This window comes from Triturus cristatus, chromosome 4_1 (genome assembly GCF_964204655.1).
Source record: "Triturus cristatus chromosome 4_1, aTriCri1.1, whole genome shotgun sequence".
Lineage (NCBI taxonomy): Eukaryota > Metazoa > Chordata > Amphibia > Caudata > Salamandridae > Triturus > Triturus cristatus.
Genome location: NC_140585.1, coordinates 133,488,204 through 133,495,703, shown reverse-complemented (window position 1 = coordinate 133,495,703; position 7,500 = coordinate 133,488,204). Strand labels below are relative to the sequence as shown.

General features: G+C 39.6%; 2 non-coding genes across 2 annotated transcripts; both read left to right on the top strand.

The window, feature by feature from the left end:
• Positions 1-1,901: 1,901 nt before the first annotated feature.
• On the top strand, positions 1,902-1,974 carry TRNAR-UCG (transfer RNA arginine (anticodon UCG)). The gene has a single exon. It is a non-coding gene; the product is annotated as a tRNA-Arg (tRNA).
• A 4,690-nt stretch (positions 1,975-6,664) lies between these two features.
• Positions 6,665-6,737, top strand: TRNAR-UCG (transfer RNA arginine (anticodon UCG)). The gene has a single exon. It is a non-coding gene; the product is annotated as a tRNA-Arg (tRNA).
• The last annotated feature ends 763 nt before the right edge of the window (positions 6,738-7,500 follow it).

The following is a 7,500-nucleotide window of genomic DNA, read 5'->3' as shown; positions in this document are numbered from 1 at the left end:
AAAAATTAGCATATGCAGGAAGGAGCAATTTGTACTACTTTCAAAACAGTTTCACTCCACGTCTGGAAACGTCCAGAGCTATGTAGAGCATACAAATGAGCTTTAAACTCATGAGGAAAGAGGTTTGCATGCAAAAAGGAAAACAAAAGCATATCGTACTCATAAAATTCTCAATATATAGATTCCAATAAAGTGCTTCCAGCGAAAAGAGCTGAAAGAACACTATGGGATGTAAACCTGAATACCTTTCAATAATATGTTCTCCATCCATGCATACCACCTACATGTTAAAAATCATCTCAGGTGAACGGATGACCGCGTGGCCTAATGGATAAGGCGTCTTACTTCGGATCAGAAGATTGAGGGTTCGAGTCCCTTCATGGTCGTTTTCGGCCAATGGTCACACAATCTGCTTTACATTCAGAGTGGAAAAAGTATTTTCCAATACTCTTGTAGTCCTCACTTTCTCATTACTAATCATTAATAAAGTGGCGTACATACTGTAAACTCATTCAGGTTGCATCTTCAGTCTAACTACTTGTGCATTTTAGTGGCATTAAAAAGTGCTTCTATGACGACGCACTGAATATGTAATAGGTTTGCAGAATTTTGACGTGACACAATGGGTTTTTAGCTTAAATGTGTGTAGAAGAACTGCAAGGTGTGTGCCTATGTGTGCATAGAGTGCTACATGTGTAAAATCTGTATGATTTGGGCAGTTAAAGTGCTGATTTTGCCTTAGAGTAAGAAAAGTACTACACAAAATGTATAAAGGATCGGCACATTGGCTGCCTTTGCTGATGCCCCCGTTGCCTAATTTGTAGTGCAATGGTTAAGTTGCAGAGTGTGGTTGAACTTGGTTAGGAGACTTGGTGCCTCTTTCCGTGTCCTGCTGATGATAAGGATGGCTTGATACCATTTTCTAAGCCCAGTATATTGAGAAAAGAAGTAAGTGAAGAAGAAGTGTGGAGTCGAAAGTGGTTCTCCAATTTCTCTCCACTTGCTAAAATTGCAAAGTCTCCATTATAGCATAGAAGAGAGCGTTAAAGTCGGGGATGGAAGAGGATGAAAATGGGAAGTTTACTTATAGAGAGAAGTGAGAAATGCCCTGTGTGCACACACCGGTGTCTGACCATAGAATACATTTAAATAATGCCTCTAGAAAAGAGCTATGCACGTGTGCCTCAGTGGCCTAATGGATAAGGCACTGACCTCCTAAGCCAGGGATTGTGGGTTCGAGTCCCATTTGAGGTGATAACAAAAATCCTCCCTCTTTCTTTTCCAGAAAATTAGGTAGATTTATTACATGCTTCCACTCAGAAGTTTATGAGGGATTAGGTACTTTGTAATGGTCCCATTTTACTTGTATACACTTCACAGTCATGTTATTGTTCTGAAACTGCAAAGTATATTTTTAAATGCCTATTTTTGTGAGATGCATTTTCGACCGGCCAGAACATATTCCTTTGGAAAAAATGATTTGAATTGGATTGGTGTGAATCTTGTTTCTAGAGGTGGTGACAGGCTTTCAGCTACTTGAACAGGTCAAGCCAGGATTCATAAAACTTATACAACCTATGTGAGTGTGAAAAATTAGCATATGCAGGAAGGAGCAATTTGTACTACTTTCAAAACAGTTTCACTCCACGTCTGGAAACGTCCAGAGCTATGTAGAGCATACAAATGAGCTTTAAACTCATGAGGAAAGAGGTTTGTATGCAAAAAGGAAAACAAAAGCATATCGTACTCATAAAATTCTCAATATATAGATTTCAAAAAAGTGCTTCCAGCGAAAAGAGCTGAAAGAACACTATGGGATGTAAACCTGAATACCTTTCAATAATATGTTCTCCATCCATGCATACCACCTACATGATAAAAATCATCTCAGGTGAACGGATGACCGCGTGGCCAAATGGATAAGGCGTCTGACTTCGGATCAGAAGATTGAGGGTTCGAGTCCCTTCGTGGTCATTTTTGGCCAATGATCACACAATCTGCTTTACATTCAGAGTGGAAAAAGTATTTTCCAATACTCTTGTAGTCCTCACTTTCTCATTACTAATCATTAATAAAGTGGAGTACATACTGTAAACTCATTCAGGTTGCATCTTCAGTCTAACTACTTGTGCATTTTAGTGGCATTAAAAAGTGCTTCTATGCCGACGCACTGAATATGTAATAGGTTTGCAGAATTTTGACGTGACAGAATGGGTTTTTAGCTTAAGTGTGTGTAGAAGAACTGCAAGGTGTGTGCCTATGTGTGCATAGAGTGGTACATGTGTAAAATCTGTATGATTTGGGCAATTAAAGTGCTGATTTTGCCTTAGAGTAAGAAAAGTACTACACAAAATGTATAAAGGATCGGCACATTGGCTGCCTTTGCTGATGCCCCCGTTGCCTAATTTGTAGTGCAATGGTTAAGTTGCAGAGTGTGGTTGAACTTGGTTAGGAGACTTGGTGCCTCTTTCCGTGTCCTGCTGATGATAAGGATGGCTTGATACCATTTTCTAAGCCCAGTATATTGAGAAAAGAAGTAAGTGAAGAAGAAGTGTGGAGTCGAAAGTGGTTCTCCAATTTCTCTCCACTTGCTAAAATTGCAAAGTCTCCATTATAGCATAGAAGAGAGCGTTAAAGTCGGGGATGGAAGAGGATGAAAATGGGAAGTGTACTTATAGAGAGAAGTGAGAAATGCCCTGTGTGCACACACCGGTGTCTGACCATAGAATACATTTAAATAATGCCTCTAGAAAAGAGCTATGCATGTGTGTCTCTGTGGCCTAATGGAAAACGCACTGACCTCCTAAGCCAGGGATTGTGGGTTTGAGTCCCATCTGAGGTGATAACAAAAATCCTCCCTCTTTCTTTTCCAGAAAATTAGGTAGATATATTACATGCTTCCTCTCAGAAGTTTATGAGGGATTAGGTACTTTGAAACGGTCCCATTTTACTTGTGTACACTTCACAGTCATGTTAGTATTCTGAAACTGCAAAGTAGATTTTTAAATGCCTATTTTTGTGAGATGCATTTTCGACCGGCCAGAACATATTCCTTTGGAAAAAATGATTTGAATTGGATTGGTGTGAATCTTGTTTCTAGAGGTGGTGACAGGCTTTCAGCTACTTGAATAGGTCAAGCCAGGATTCATAAAACTTATACAACCTATATGAGTGTGAAAAATTAGCATATGCAGGAAGGAGCAATTTGTACTACTTTCAAAACAGTTTCACTCCACGTCTGGAAACGTCCAGAGCTATGTAGAGCATACAAATGAGCTTTAAACTCATGAGGAAAGAGGTTTGCATGCAAAAAGGAAAACAAAAGCATATCGTACTCATAAAATTCTCAATATATAGATTCCAATAAAGTGCTTCCAGCGAAAAGAGCTGAAAGAACACTATGGGATGTAAACCTGAATACCTTTCAATAATATGTTCTCCATCCATGCATACCACCTACATGTTAAAAATCATCTCAGGTGAACGGATGACCGCGTGGCCTAATGGATAAGGCGTCTTACTTCGGATCAGAAGATTGAGGGTTCGAGTCCCTTCATGGTCGTTTTCGGCCAATGGTCACACAATCTGCTTTACATTCAGAGTGGAAAAAGTATTTTCCAATACTCTTGTAGTCCTCACTTTCTCATTACTAATCATTAATAAAGTGGCGTACATACTGTAAACTCATTCAGGTTGCATCTTCAGTCTAACTACTTGTGCATTTTAGTGGCATTAAAAAGTGCTTCTATGACGACGCACTGAATATGTAATAGGTTTGCAGAATTTTGACGTGACACAATGGGTTTTTAGCTTAAATGTGTGTAGAAGAACTGCAAGGTGTGTGCCTATGTGTGCATAGAGTGCTACATGTGTAAAATCTGTATGATTTGGGCAGTTAAAGTGCTGATTTTGCCTTAGAGTAAGAAAAGTACTACACAAAATGTATAAAGGATCGGCACATTGGCTGCCTTTGCTGATGCCCCCGTTGCCTAATTTGTAGTGCAATGGTTAAGTTGCAGAGTGTGGTTGAACTTGGTTAGGAGACTTGGTGCCTCTTTCCGTGTCCTGCTGATGATAAGGATGGCTTGATACCATTTTCTAAGCCCAGTATATTGAGAAAAGAAGTAAGTGAAGAAGAAGTGTGGAGTCGAAAGTGGTTCTCCAATTTCTCTCCACTTGCTAAAATTGCAAAGTCTCCATTATAGCATAGAAGAGAGCGTTAAAGTCGGGGATGGAAGAGGATGAAAATGGGAAGTTTACTTATAGAGAGAAGTGAGAAATGCCCTGTGTGCACACACCGGTGTCTGACCATAGAATACATTTAAATAATGCCTCTAGAAAAGAGCTATGCACGTGTGCCTCAGTGGCCTAATGGATAAGGCACTGACCTCCTAAGCCAGGGATTGTGGGTTCGAGTCCCATTTGAGGTGATAACAAAAATCCTCCCTCTTTCTTTTCCAGAAAATTAGGTAGATTTATTACATGCTTCCACTCAGAAGTTTATGAGGGATTAGGTACTTTGTAATGGTCCCATTTTACTTGTATACACTTCACAGTCATGTTATTGTTCTGAAACTGCAAAGTATATTTTTAAATGCCTATTTTTGTGAGATGCATTTTCGACCGGCCAGAACATATTCCTTTGGAAAAAATGATTTGAATTGGATTGGTGTGAATCTTGTTTCTAGAGGTGGTGACAGGCTTTCAGCTACTTGAACAGGTCAAGCCAGGATTCATAAAACTTATACAACCTATGTGAGTGTGAAAAATTAGCATATGCAGGAAGGAGCAATTTGTACTATTTTCAAAACAGATTCACTCAACGTCTGGAAACGTCCAGAGCTATGTAGAGCATACAAATGAGCTTTAAACTCATGAGGAAAGAGGTTTGTATGCAAAAAGGAAAACAAAAGCATATCGTACTAATAAAATTCTCAATATATAGATTCCAAAAAAGTGCTTCCAGCGAAAAGAGCTGAAAGAACACTATGGGATGTAAACCTGAATACCTTTCAATAAAATGTTCTCCATCCATGCATACCACCTACATGATAAAAATCATCTCAGGTGAACGGATGACCGCGTGGCCTAATGGATAAGGTGTCTGACTTCGGATCAGAATATTGAGGGTTCGAGTCCCTTCATGGTTGTTTTTGGCCAATGGTCACACAATCTGCGTTACATTCAGAGTGGAAAGAGTCTTTTCCAATACTCTTGTAGTCCTCACTTTCTCATTACTAATCATTAATAAAGTGGAGTACATACTGTAAACTCATTCAGGTTGCATCTTCAGTCTAACTACTTGTGCATTTTAGTGGCATTAAAAAGTGCTTCTATGCCGACACACTGAATATGTAATAGGTTTGCAGAATTTTGACGTGACAGAATGGGTTTTTAGCTTAAGTGTGTGTAGAAGAACTGCAAGGTGTGTGCCTATGTGTGCATAGAGTGCTACATGTGTAAAATCTATATGATTTGGGCAGTTAAAGTGCTGATTTTGCCTCCGAGTAAGAAAAGTACTACACAAAATGTATAAAGGATCGGCACATTGGCTGCCTTTGCTGATGCCCCCATTGCCTAATTTGTAGTGCAATGGTTAAGTTGCAGAGTGTGGTTGAACTTGGTTAGGAGACTTGGTGCCTCTTTCCGCGTCCTACTGATGATAAGGATGGCTTGATACCATTTTCTAAGCCCAGTATATTGAGAAAAGAAGTAAGTGAAGAAGAAGTGTGGAGTCGAAAGTGGTTCTCCAATTTCTCTCCACTTGCTAAAATTGCAAAGTCTCCATTATAGCATAGAAGAGAGCGTTAAAGTCGGGGATGGAAGAGGATGAAAATGGGAAGTTTACTTATAGTGAGAAGTGAGAAATGCCCTGTGTGCACACACCGGTGTCTGACCATAGAATACATTTAAATAATGCCTCTAGAAAAGAGCTATGCATGTGTGCCTCAGTGGCCTAATGGATAAGGCACTGACCTCCTAAGCCAGGAATTGTGGGTTTGAGTCCCATCTGAGGTGATAACAAAAATCCTCCCTCTTTCGTTTCCAGAAAATTAGGTAGATTTATTACATGCTTCCTCTCAGAAGTTTATGAGGGATTAGGTACTTTGAAACGGTCCCATTTTACTTAGGTACACTTCACAGTCATGTTAGTGTTCTGAAACTGCAAAGTATATTTTTAAATGCCTATTTTTGTGAGATGCATTTTCGACCGGCCAGAACATATTCCTTTGGACAAATGATTTGAATTGGATTGGTGTGAATCTTGTTTCTAGAGGTGGTGACAGGCTTTCAGCTACTTGAATAGGTCAAGCCAGGATTCATAAAACTTATACAACCTATGTGAGTGTGAAAAATTAGCATATGCAGGAAGGAGCAATTTGTACTACTTTCAAAACAGTTTCACTCCACGTCTGGAAACGTCCAGAGCTATGTAGAGCATACAAATGAGCTTTAATCTCATGAGGAAAGAGGTTTGTATGCAAAAAGGAAAACAAAAGCATATCGTACTCATAAAATTCTCAATATATAGATTCCAAAAAAGTGCTTCCAGCGAAAAGAGCTGAAAGAACACTATGGGATGTAAACCTGAATACCTTTCAATAATATGTTCTCAATCCATGCATACCACCTACATGATAAAAATCATCTCAGGTGGACGGATGACCGCGTGGCCTAATGGATAAGGCGTCTGACTTCGGATCAGAAGATTAAGGGTTCGAGTCCCTTCGTGGTCGTTTTTGGCCAATGGTCACACAATCTGCTTTACATTCAGAGTGGAAAATGTCTTTTCCAATACTCTTGTAGTCCTCACTTTCTCAGTACTAATCATTAATAAAGTGGAGTACATACTGTAAACTCATTCAGGTTGCATCTTCAGTCTAACTACTTGTGCATTTTAGTGGCATTAAAAAGTGCTTCTATGCCGACGCACTGAATATGTAATAGGTTTGCAGAATTTTGACGTGACAGAATGGGTTTTTAGCTTAAGTGTGTGTAGAAGAACTGCAAGGTGTGTGCCTATGTGTGCATAGAGTGGTACATGTGTAAAATCTGTATGATTTGGGCAGTTAAAGTGCTGATTTTGCCTCCGAGTAAGAAAAGTACTACACAAAATGTATAAAGGATCGGCACACTGGCTGCCTTTGCTGATGCCCCCATTGCCTAATTTGTAGTGCAATGGTTAAGTTGCAGAGTGTGGTTGAACTTGGTTAGGAGACTTAGTGCCTCTTTCCGTGTCCTACTGATGATAAGGATGGCTTGATACCATTTTCTAAGCCCAGTATATTGAGAAAAGAAGTAAGTGAAGAAGAAGTGTGGAGTCGAAAGTAGTTCTCCAATTTCTCTCCACTTGCTAAAATTGCAAAGTCTCCATTATAGCATAGAAGAGAGCGTTAAAGTCGGGGATGGAAGAGGATGAAAATGGGAAGTTTACTTATAGAGAGAAGTGAGAAATGCCCTGTGTGCACACACCGGTGTCTGACCATAGAATACATTTAA